Genomic DNA, 13,156 nt, shown 5'->3' with positions numbered 1-13,156 from the left:
ATTTTTAAAATGTTGATGTCAGTCAAGGGGCGGATGTCTAAACCAAAGCGAGCAGTGGAGGCTGAGATATTTCGACTTTTCTGGCCCACGTTTGGCTCGAGCTCCCAAAACCGCTGGAGCCTTTTCAACTGCGATTATAATTTTAAAGAGAAAAAAAAAAAACCCAAACCACCCACCTCGCAATTAAAGTTAAAGAAGCAGAAAATATTTGTTTATTTAAAAGGGGAGATGAAAAGGGAGTTAAGCTCAAGTTTCTACCAACCAACTGTGGTGGTGGGCGTGGTCACAGCTGTGATGTCACAGAGGGGTGGGGTTAGCCCCAACCCAAAGACGGAAATGTATTTTTTGAGAGATTTTCAAAAACTGGTAGATTCATTTTCATATCTTGACCATCTACCACGAGGAAGCCAATAACCTCTGCTGCAGGTCCCGTCATGGTTGAGCGCGCGCGCGTGTGTGTGCGTCTGGTGCACGCAGGTGTAGCAGAAGCTGTGCTGTCAGTAGCTCTGCACACACATGCTAGCGCTCATGGGTTTTAATCTCTCAGCTTCAGTGGGACTTAAATCACTGTTTATCTGCCGAGTGGCAGAATGCGAACTGATAATGTTTTTGTTTTCTCTTCGATGTCCTACGGAAGCTCTGAACAGCCGTCAAGATAAGGAGTTAATTAACTCGTTATCACCAGAAAATGAGCACATTATCTTGAGATAACACAGTAATTAGCTCATGATCTCAAGATAACGGCAATAAAAAAAGTAATTACAAGCATGGTGGCTCTCGGTATCCATCATATCCACTGGTGACAACTCATAAGTGATCGTATGGACTCATTGCACAGAAATACAAATTCAACTGGAACATCGCTCCTGTCTTACTGGATCCTTGTTTTCCCGTCTGACCCAAGCGTTCCTGAGTGGAAGTCACTGATTTTTTGATATTATTTTTTTTTAAGTGGACCGATTATTGTTTTATTAGTACAATAATTACTTTAAAAAACAAAACAAAACTGCAGTTGAATCTGAACTCAGCTGAGTACTTCCTCCCTCCTGGGGGACAGTGGGGGATCAGGGGTCTATTTTGGGGTTCCTGATCTGAACAATATTGTCGATATTTTACAACCGATTTAGCCGACACGCGCAGATGTCAACACGATCTGTATAAAAACAAGTTTATATATTTACGTTTTGTTCACAGTGGAAAACCCACATGAGGTAGATTTGAAAGAGGAACGTTTGCTTCATCTCCAACACATTTGGAAAAGCCAGTCGCTCCATCATGAAAGCCAAGAATGAGCAGAAATGAACAAACTGATCCTGCTTCATTGAAAAAAAAAAAAAAGGCTAATTCCTGATGATGGCGCGTTGGTTTAACCGCGCATCCTTCATGAGAGCAGCTGGTCTGAACTCACTGTGACAATACTTGGGATGCGGATCTCCATCTTTACTGTATGAAAAGACTCTGTCAGTCATTGCAGCGATCACCTGATCAGGTCTGTCAAAGACCCTCCAGAGAAGAGGAGGAACTTTCACGAGGACGAAAATTAATGACGTGGTGTTAAATAAAGGTTGGCTGATGGACATTTCCCTCTTAAGATGTGTTTGGACAAGTTTCATTGAAAAACTTCGCTCATTAAATATTCCATTACACACTAATCTCGAACTGTCACTTCCACGGAGGGAACATTTGATGCTATTTTTCAAAAGGTTCCATTGCACAGAAAAGTAATCTTGTTCCTCCCCCTTCGGCTTCAGTTTAATTCTTTGACAGCGTGAGTTGTCGTCAGCCTGAGATGACCAACATCAACGCGATGTCTGCAGCCCTGCAGGGGACGATCACTCACAGGCGGCACATCAGTCCCAACACAGGCCAACATCGTGCCAATTATATCTTATTGTGAAATAAACCAAGAAGCACTGAGCTGACCACATCAAACCGGGAGGCTCGTCACTCTTCTTTATGAAGGCCTGAGACACTACAACGACATGGCTGATGTATTAACCAATAACTAAATAGCTGTGAGGGGCTCCGACGCCCTCCTGCTCCCTCACAAGTCCGGGGCGGCGCTCGCCGTCCCCTGTGCCGCGCGTGATGTCATTTACACACGCTTACATGAGAAATTAATGAGCTGTTGGGCGACCACAAAAAAAAACAACAACTTTTCAATTACCCTGAAGAGAGAAAAGCGATCCTCCATTTTCATTACCTTGACTGTTTTAGACCTCAATTAAATCCCAGCCTGAAACCCATACCGTGTTTTTGCTGTATTCTTGATTTTCTCTCACCCGTGAGCCTTCATTGTTTTGCAGGTTGTGCTTTCCGTATTGTACACAACTCAGCTGAGCAAGGTCAGCAAGACAACTGGAATCTTTTCAATTCGGTGTTTGCAAATTTGTTCTTGCGCAGTGTTTGACCTCTGGAATATAATTGCAGGAGGACGAGCTGTCCAGGAGCAGATGGTGCAACAATATGTGGGATTATCTTCGTGTAGGTACACTGATGGATCTAATTAGAAAATATGAGTATGGCGCAGAAAGTAGATGATACTGCAAATTTTACAGGCTTGTTTTCTCTACGTTCTCCTTCAAAACACCTCTTTGAAGGATATTTCTGCCTCTAACGAAGTAAGAGGACTAAAAACGTGCACGCAAACAAAAGGAAGCCTTACGCAACCTTCAGAAAAACAAAGTAATTTGCATTTTGATGTCTACTGGCGCATGTACAGCATCATAAAACAAAAACTGCATCCTATGACAATTAGAATATGCCTCATGTTGTTCACCATTTGTATGCTGTATGGATTTTTGATGTTGCACATGTGAGCTGCATTTATTCCACTACACCCCACCCCACCCCCAGCAGCCCTGTTCCCATCGTGACCATGATCAGGCTCTGCATGCTCTCAAGGAAAATATGCTTTCTTCCTGAGAATTAGATTAGAAAATCAATATCCCTCTCATGTTTGTGCGCCCTGTCGAAGGCTGGAGCCAGAAGGCAGAAGAGAGTCGTACTGTGACCTGGATCAAAACACACACCTACGAACAAAACAAGTGGCCACGCTCTACCTGCTTTGTTTAATGAGGCTGAAGCAAACTACACGGTGACAAGCTGACGTGTTCACAATGACAATGCTGCATGCTGACATGAAGCAGGTACAACGTTGCCATGCTAAAGTTTGCTAATTAGAACAAAGCTCAAAGGGGGGCTGATGAGGGTGTCATTAAGGAGTGGGGAAAAACTGAAATTTTGACACGGTGACGGCACTCAGAACTCATAATTGTGGTTCCTGAGGGCTTAGCATCGGCTTTTGGATTGAAAACGTTTGAGGTCTTCCTTTGCTTGTAGCCTTGAGTCAGAGGTTTGGGCTTGTGGCCATATCTGGACGAGACACTGCAGCTGAGATGTGAATTCATGCTGCGCAGTTCTGTGTTAATATCATATTCCTATTTATTGTGTACGATATTGCAGTACGCAACAACGACTTGCTTGGTTATCGGGAACAAATGCACGGAAGTGTGAATTTGACAACTCGAACATACAAATTTGAACCAGCATGTTTTTACGCCGGTTACTACATTTACGAAGCTACAAAATATTTAAAAACAAACAAACAAAACAACATTTGACAAAAACAAAGCAGTTTCTCATTCTAGTTTTATGATTACACAGGCTGACACTGAGATTGTGATTTGATGAATGTCGCAGTATCAAGGTGGAAGTGACCTTAGGCTTTTAAGAGGAATTATGCGTAACACTGCCAAGCCTTAATTATATTTAAAGAGTGAGTAATGTTGTTATGCTAAATGACTCACATTGAGACAGCCTCAAGTGGCCACTAAAGGTACTGCAGTTTTGGACATTCTTGCACTGTTCTCACTTCTCAGCCCTGGAGGCTGGAGGTTGGGTTTTTCTTTTTCTCTTTTTTCCTTTTTTTTTTTTTGTCAGTTTGAGGAATATTTTGCTTGGAAGGAGCTAGCTGCTCCCGCTAAGTAGCTGAGCCTCATGGCACTGTTATGTAGCTCGTATCTTTGTAAATCTTGAAGTTCCTGAAAATGGGGAATCAAAGTTTCTCTGGATGAAAACTATTGATTAAATCAAGTAAAACCATCCACATTTTCTTTTCTTTTTTAAAATTTTGTAGTGAATGCAAAGCCCAGTGGTCACGATTAAAAAGCTTAACTCTGTTTACACGTTTCTGTGTTTCTGAAAAGAATAAATCCTTCTAAATGATTTTCCTTGAATTATTTCAGAGTGAAAAGACAGAGGGGTTTTTCTTGTGTGTGTGTGTGTGTTTTGTTTTTTTTTACATGAAGTTATCCTGATTCAGGCCTCACTGTTAGGCAAAGTTTTATCATTTACATCATTTACTGGTCCCACTGACAACCGCATCACATTACTTTCATCCGTTGGATGTAGTTTTCAATACATTTTCATAAGTGACTGAGCCTCATTATCCTTGTTTGTGACATTCTCCCCGGTCCGAGCCGTCCCGATCTGCAGCACAAACGTCTTTTTTTTGTGGTTTGTTGACGGATGAAGGTTACGGACTAACCCTCCTACAAGCATTGATGTTTAGCTGCATGACTCAAACCGCAGCGTTTGCACATTCGCATGCCGTCTGCACACATCTGCATGGTTCCGGATGACAAAATGAGCGCTGAATATTGAGGCGCCGTCACTTGCCGCTTGATCCCGTTAATCGGTGTATTTCACCGAGCCAGTCCAGAACTTGTGTCAAGTCCTCATGGGAGTCCTGTTTTCCTCCCCATCTGCTAACTTTCTAAACGCTGTCTAACACTGTGGATGAAACGTGTGGGAGTGGATTGTGTTCTAATTAATTCCTCAGGTTTCTTAAAGGCTCTTTAACAATATATTCCTGGAGTTGCACCGGTGCCTCATTAATGACTTGCATGGAAGAGACATCACTTTGATCGCCAAGTTTTACACCCACCTCCCCAAAGATATATGAGCGCTACACTAATTGCCTCATGTTTATATTGATTACACCCACCTCCTCCAGTCGTCGCTCATCTTCCCATCTTCACTTTCTCTGAGCGTATTGAGCCTGTCAGGATTCAGCAGCGTTCGGAGGATAAAGTTTATAGGCCGGCTCCAAATGTCAACACTTTTCAGATTGTCTGAAGCAACAGAAAACTTTCCCCTGTGACTAACTGCAGCGTTCGCTCTGACAAAATGCATCCCTGGCCTGTCATAGAAAGAGTATTATTCTCGTCTCCGTTTATACTCCCTTGACATTTATTTTTAATATTAATCCAAGCACAAAAATAAGTGTTGGGTGCAAATGTAATTGCATAATATATGACCACGCATTAAATAATGCGACCATTTAATGTCCCTGTTTACAGCCATCCTTTAATCAAGCTGAACGCAATCAAAGTTTACAGCATCCTACATTTCCTGTGGGTCTGTTGGTAATTGAATTGCTTTTAAAAGATCTAATCCCTAGAAAGCCTCCTTCATTAATCACAATCAATCACCCTCTCTGATGCCCATTTATGCTCCAGCTACAGGTGGTGTTCACTCGGTTTCCGTGTGACTTCGCCTTTCTGCTGACGGTGACAGGAGGCACAATGCACCGCGGGGTGAGCGCTCAGTGGCCGGGAACGTTTCCCAGAACACTTTCTTTTAACATTTAACTTCACATAACAGCACCTGAGCAACCTTTGGCAGTACACTCGCCGTCTCCTGCTAATTGCTAATTAGCAGCATCCCCGTACCTATAGACGCTTAAGAGCAGCTCTTATAGCTATCCAGTTTTGGGGCTGCTTTTATTATATTTTATTCTATGTCACTGCATTTCAAAGGCATTTCTTTTACCTTAAGGGAAATTAATTGGCTCTGCACAGAACAAGTCAGAGCTAAATACCGAAATAATTGCCAATGTGTTCTTTCACAGGTCCAGTAGGGCAAGATGGCTGTTTTTACACTGTTGGTCTCTTTTGTTTCCTCCACTCACAACACCAAAGTCCTCCAGGCGTGTAATGACAGAAACCACACAGAACTGTGTCAAAAGGAACACAGACTGTTGTGAAGGGCTTTTTGTTGTTGTGCCCCCCCCCCCCCCCATTAAAGCGATACATCACACAAAAATGCCTTCAAGTACAAATAGGTGTCTTGAGCTCACAAAGACCTTTCCCCCCCCCCCCTAGCATCACTTCTTTGTGTCTCCAAAATGCAGAAAGAGAGAGGCATCTGAGTCACACGTCAGAAAACATTTTGTGAGCTCAAGACACTTTTTCGTGAGTACTTGAAAGGTAAAACACACTCATTGTGGGTAAAGTATTCCTTTACTATGCAGATGGTGCAGAGTACAACTTGCATTGCAATCAAAATTGGAAAAGAGGACAACATCTCAGAGCAGTTAAATGAAAAGCTGGACAAACCAAACCAAAAATAGCTGCATGGTGAGTCACCATCAGAGGTGAGTGGGGAGTGACTGAGGGTTCTCTGGCATCTGAGTGGATCCAATGTGAAAGATGTGGATGATGAAAGGAGAAAACTGACTCCCTCACTGCCCTAATCACAAATGGCATTCCTATAATCATCGATGAGGAATTGTCTCCCTCCAACTTGTTAACATAAAAATGAAATTAAAAAAAAAAAGTGTCTCCTAGGCAACAGAGATGAAGGACTTTTCCCAGAAGATGCTAATTTGACAAACAAATTAGTCAAGAGGAGCGCTGTGCTGTTAACAACTGGCGTCTCAGCGTTTCTGCAGACCGATGACATTAGGATTTCAAAGTAAACCATTCAGTGATTTTCTGTCGTTGCCACTGTGTGCAGAAGAGTAAGAATGTCTGGCCAAACTGTGCACGATAACCGCCTAGACACCATTAAAACTGTTGAGATGATTCTCAGCGAAAGCGTCACGTGCTTCCCGATGTCTGAACTTTCTTTTCATGCTCTTAAAATAGAATATTTGCCTGTATTATAATAAAATCACCCAAAACATTAAATGATCTCCACCAAATAAATGAAACAACTAAAACTGAAATGAAATGACCACCACTCACAGACGGGGCTCAACCTATGGGACACTATGATGAAATACTCCTGCGCCAAGTATTCTTTTTTTTTTTCTTACTTTGATTGTAACCTATTAAAAAATCCACTGAGTTAAGATCTGAAAAATCTGAAACTGGAAATGTTTCAAACATGCCCAACCACCCTCTTGCAAATGCACTTCATTACGTATTCAAATGGCTCCAGCCGGAGATCCATTTTACTCTGGACATTTTGTGAAGACGGTCATTTTATTTGGAAACCACTTGGTTTTCACACATGGGATGAAAAGACATTTGGAGGCATCCAAACAACTTTTTTTTTTGGGGGGGGGGGGGGTAATAACTTCAATTTAAGTCACCAACTGAAACAAAGTGTAACATTGTGGCTGCAAACCTTAATCTGCCTCCATCAACCTGAGTTAATCAAAGTGATACTTCATCCACAAGCATATAGTTTTCCTCTCCACTTCTCACAGCCAGGGCTCTTGAGCTCGCAAAGACATTTTTCGTCCTGTAACACTTAAAAATTTAAAAAAAAAAAATCACTCCCCAATGCAGAAAGAGCCAGACACATACACTTAGCTTGAAGCTAACAGTGGCTGTCGGCTAAAAGACCACTAACAACAACAGGTTAGCTGTTTCTGCATTCTCAAGTCAGCAAGAAGTAATAAAGGAGGGAAACCACAAATACCATAGAAATTATACTTGTTTTTAACTTCCGATGTGAAACTCGGCAGCCAAATTTACAAAATCACGAAATCACCTCAGAACAGAAAATGTTAATCTACTTCTCAGAGAGGATTTCAGGGCCAAAAAACCAAAACAAAACTGTTTAATAAGACATCTGTTTACATTGCACACAAAATAGTCCAGATTAAATATTCATGCCATCTGGCATCGCACGCCTGTTAAACCCTTTTGGAAAAGAAATCACTGTGTGTCTTCTGTTGGCCCACGATGGCCGTCACTCTGCTCACAAGGAAGCGTTTCTGCTGTCAACTTGAAGAAAACAAACAGCGCTTGTAGCCCTAACTGGGAAACCAGTTCATCCTCATGAACTGGAATTCACACCTCACACTGGGAAATAATAATGATAATAATTTTAAAAAAATTTAAAAAAATAAATAAATTTAATTTGTAATGCCCTTTTCATCAGAGATCTCAAGGTGCGACAGGTTAAAAAAAACAAAGATAAGTTTTTTTTTTTAAGTAAAAAAAAAATATATATATAAAAGCAGTTCAAATAATATGTAAAAACAATTCAAAAAGCAGTTAAAAAAAAAAAAAAAAAGCTTTTTGACCTTCATTTCAAACTTTAAACAACAGGTCTGCTTCTGCGCTGCTGTGACGGAGCAAGCAGGCTCCACTGAAAGTGGCAGCTGGAATTGTTACTGCTGGTTTTATACTCCAGTACTCAGTGTTTGTGGGTTACCGATCACACAGCTGGATTCTGTATGGATGTGGGTCATGCAGGAGTTCATAAACTGACTTTTTTTTTTTTTCTTTGGGAATTGTTTGCTATCGTTTGCTTCAAGCTAAATACATGTGGCCGGCTCTTTCAGTGTTCTGGAATCACAAAGCTGGAGTGAAAAACTGTCTTTCTTACAATTTCCCAGTATTCCAAAGGCAAACAGGAACAGCAGGATGGTCAGGAAAAATGTTGTCAGTCTCACGATATAACAAAGATGTTGTCGTGCTTCCAACTGTTCGTGGAAAATAAACCGGCCCGCTTTGAAACAATCTGCTCCTATTTGTCGTCTCTGAACTCCATGCAAACATCTCAAATTGCTGTACGAACTGTAAACAGCCTCGGCAGATGGAACAAGGACGGGCTGGATATCCGCTGCCTACATCAGAACCCCAAAATACCGGCTCTTGTTCCCAAAGGTTCAGCCGACGGGTTCCAGGATGCTCCCAAATAAAACCTGGTCCACAGTCTAACACTTCATGTTTGCCTGATCCTCGACCCACAAGACCTGTGCACACACACACACACACACACACACACACACACACACACACACACACACACACACACACACACACACACAGATCCACTCAACCTCAACGCAGCTCCCTCCTCCCATCTAATCCCCCGCTCCCTCATGTGTGGTGGCATTTGGCTGTGCTGGCTCGGGTCCCTGGTACCGTCTCTGAGCTACTGAGGCAGGTGGACACTGATGTTCACAAGCTTCATTACCCGCAACACTCAAGGCATATTTATTTTAAATTAATAAATGAGTAGCAGAAAATCAAAAACTATCCGGAAAGACAGCTGAGACAATAAGAAGCAGCAATTAGAAGACATGGCATGATTCGATCTGTTTTGCACCTCCAGGGTGTCCCGCCCTCCGTCCTGCTATTGCGAAGCTGAAACAGTCGACGCTCCTCTCGTGATCCCGCACCTTTTAACCTCTCTCTCAACATCCTCATCACACTCTTGGGAAATTTGAAATGCAAAGTGTGTTAAATGAACGGCATTGTAATGTTGTGGCAAGTAACATTTCGTAGGAAAGAATGATGAAATACAAACACTCCATATGCAATTTCGGTGTAGCCGTTTGTATGAGTTACAGACTGTGGTGATGGGGAGAAGTAAAATTCTCCAAGGCTGGTTTTTTTTTTTTTTTTTTTTTTTCCAGTCAAAAGTGACTGTAGTTGTAGAAGGAAGTTACTTGGATAGATTTTTTTTTTTTTTTTTTTTTTTACCTGAAGCCATGTATCTTCCTGCTCAGTTGCTAACAGTAGCTAGAATAAAACAAGCTTCTATGTTTGTGTAAAAATGCAGCTACGGGCCCTGACACAACAGCAGGCGAGCATCTCACTGGAAACTGGAAATGCTGCATACGTAACAGATGGAAGTCACGGTGTCACAATACCTCAAGAAATCACAAAACAGCCACAGAACGCACGGTGAGCGCATACTTCCATGAAGGAGGCCACACGGATGCCGGATCTGAACATACAGTCATTAACATATGTTCACACATTTTCCGTCACTGATCCAGAACATGATACAAACCACATAAGTTAACACCAATTCCATAAGTTATTGTACATTTCCTTTACTTATTTCATCAAAATATACTCAAGTCTTGAGTTATCGACTTCAGCGTCATAAATAAGTCCTCTGGGTCACAGATCCTGAATATGCATGCATTAGTTTTTGAGATACCCCAATAACCAACAAACTGGCATGTTTCCTCCTACGATAAATATGGAACTAGAAAGATACTCGCTGCAGCAGAATAATCAACTACCTTGGTTTTTGGTTTTTGCACTCTTAAAAGTATCTTTTTTTCCCCTCCGTTTGCAGTCCTTCACTTCTGACCTTTGATATCTCCCTTGTCATCCAGGAAGCTTTGCCCAGTATTTGCACCACTGCCCCACCCCCTCGAGAGCAACCACGTCGAGGCAGACGAGCGTGGCTCCTGCCGGGCCTGGATGATGAGACAGTGCATTTACATTAGCCTAGTGGAGCAGCAGCGATGGCTCCCTGCCAGCGCTGAAGCACAGAGATGCAGCAGGAGCATCTGGTGGGTTTGTAATAACATCAGGAGAGGCCCAGTCTGCTTAAGAGCGGCTCACCAACACACATGCAGACAAACTGGCACTCAGTCAGATCATAAAGTCAGATAAACAATCATATTCAGGAAGTTAATTAGCCATTACTTATTCAGCCAAACCATTTGTCAGCCAGAGCGTGAGACAGACTCCTGGCCTGTTCCTCAGTCAGTTACAACCAGGGAGCCGGATTAGAGACAGGAGAAGGGATTGCTTCATTTATGGGAGTCTGGCCTCTTGGCTTCAACACCAGGTTGCTCTGTTCACAGGAAAATTAGGCTGGAGAGAAAGTCACTCAGCGTTGAAATTACCTTGGACACAAATTGTAATCGTCTTCTCTACCATGAACCATCAAAGGGGAATTTTCTTTGGATTTCAGCACGACTTTCAATAAAAATTCAAATGGCAGGGGCTGAGAATGGGACATTAGAGTAGCACTTTAAGAGAAGCACTTAGGTGCACCAAATGTGAATTACCATTAGCCGGAATGGAGGATGAACAGGTTTATGATGGCGCGCACAGCAGCGCGTGGGGAGGGTTGTATCACACTGAGATTTAATGTAGAAAGAGAAATTTGCTCCCTTTTTTCAAGCCGAACTGAGTTAAAAGTAATATGCTATCACCGAATTGAGCAATAAAACAGCACCAATAAGTATTTATTACACCCGACCCCAAGCGGCAACATATATTCCAAAACAAAACAGAGGAGAAAAGGATTGTTGGCGCTTTAGAGGAGTGCTGACGACCTTTTTGGGTTGGTTTTTTTTTTTGTTTTAACTCCTCGCAACAGGGAGGTGCTTCCCTCGTGTCATTTTCCCTTCATATTTTTTCACCTGAAAGATTCATTTCTTTATTTAATGTTTATTTTATTTAATAGCATCGGCAGATGTAAAATGCAGCAACGTCTATCCTTCATATGAAATACAAACACACAACTCCAAAGAATCAATACAGAAGTCAAACACAGGGCACTCGGAGAACGCGTAACTCAGCCGAGCCGAACGGAACCAAACCCGATGGAAAAAGAAGGGCTTTTTTTTTGTTTGCTAAATTAAACAAATCTGCCGTAAAGATGAATGGGTTCTTCCATGGCTCACCCCCCCCCCCCCACACACACACACACATATAGGGTTTTGTTTGCTTCTGCCTCAAAGCTTTTGTGTGATCCTGCTGAAAACCTCGACGTCCTTGGTGGAAGTGCTGCAATAGAATCAGCATAACCGAAGCAATGTTGCAGTGCAACAAACTATGAAAGCGCTTTTTAAAAAGCTCCCTGGTCCTTTTGAAAACGACTTCGAGTTGATCGCTGTTTTCTTAAGGTAACCAGCTCCACATATTATTCACTTGGACGGTCAGACACAGCAGAAGGTTTCACAAGTTCAGTGTGTTATTTGTGAACACGTCTGGTATTGGAAAATTGAATGACCTTGATCTTGAAAACAACAGATGAGAACACCCTACAGTGCCTGTCTGTCTCTCTCTCTGTCTCTGTCTCTAACTCACACACAAACACACACACACACACACACACACACACACACACACACACACACACACACACGTGTATTCAGCATAAACAAGTGTGATTTTGAATTTAAAATATGGGTGTTTTGCTCCTTGCTTGCCGTCTCTGAAACGTCGGGAGGAAATCTAACACGTAGCCGTTTTTTTTTTTTTTGAACCTCTGAAACAGGTTCCATGCACTGATATCAAATTTAACTAATTAACGGCCTCCAGTTGATATTTTAAGGGCTAATTTGGTGATCGGCACCGAGTGGGTAGAAATAACTGATATGTTTGAATAAAAATAGGGGGAGGGTCTTCTGCATAAATGTGGGAAAATGCCGTCGACTAATCAAGGCATCGAAGCTGAAGACTACAAGTTCGTCTGTGGCGGAAATCTGGGACGGCATCATCATGTGAGTCAAGTTGTGGTGCATTAGGGGTAACGGAGGCAGCAGAAGAACACATGGAATAGATGAGACACATCTGAGTCGGTTGGAGAAGCTTAATGCAAAATATCTTATATCACAACAAGATGCAATAGTAATGATAATGATGATGATAATAATCTTTATTTCTGTAGTAAGGATCAGACAGTATGATTAACTGACCTGACTACAAACCCAAAATTCTTCCAGGCGGTGAAGAGAGACAAGATTATGCGAATTGAAATGCAGGTATTTCTCCTCGTTGTTTCGAGGCGGCTTAACGGTGGACGCTGAAGCCTCACCAGAAAGCTGCTCTCTAGCTCGCTGGAGTCAGACCTCGACTGCTTGTCCCGCCTGCAGCAGAGACACACAAAGCACCAGGTCTCCTGCTGCACCCGTGGTCCAGTCACCCCTGAAACTACATTCCCTCTTCCATCATGCCTGAGGGAACAATTTAATTAAAGGCCAGCTCAGAGCAAAGGACACCCATCACCCTCTTTCTTGACGCATCTACAGTCAACAAATAAAACGAGCAAATAAATCCCCTTGTGGACGACGTCCCAGCTCTGCTACACAAACTGTCAACACACAGATCATGGTGTGATGACAGTAATTCATTGTGTAACGGGTCAAGACTGA

The sequence above is a fragment of the Aulostomus chinensis genome, chromosome 5 (assembly GCF_037954235.1).
Source record: "Aulostomus chinensis isolate RoL2024-O1b breed Wild chromosome 5, RoL_Achi_v1.0, whole genome shotgun sequence".
Lineage (NCBI taxonomy): Eukaryota > Metazoa > Chordata > Actinopteri > Syngnathiformes > Aulostomidae > Aulostomus > Aulostomus chinensis.
This window is presented reverse-complemented; position numbering follows the sequence as displayed.